Below are 319 nucleotides of genomic sequence, written 5' to 3' on the forward strand. Positions count from 1 at the left end.
TCCATTAGAGAATCAATGGTACTCAAGGATGCAGATATAATTAGAGAGGTTAACTGATTCTACCTGACTCTAATTATGAATTATTTATGGAGGATTGATCTATATGTAATGACTATATCAAATGGACATTTCGCAGTTTAGAAGTAATTAATGTCTATAATTTCGAGAGTTCAATTCCAAGTTTATAGTGGAGTAACTATTGAAATTAATAGAATTAATTAATTAATTAAAGTGTTTAATTAATTATTAATTTTATTGGAGCTCGGGATTATAGGTCCATTAGTCCCCGCGTCGTCCTTGTAATTCTACCAGACTCAAA

This window comes from Morus notabilis, unplaced genomic scaffold, assembly GCF_000414095.1.
Source record: "Morus notabilis unplaced genomic scaffold, ASM41409v2 Scaffold139, whole genome shotgun sequence".
Classification (NCBI taxonomy): domain Eukaryota; kingdom Viridiplantae; phylum Streptophyta; class Magnoliopsida; order Rosales; family Moraceae; genus Morus; species Morus notabilis.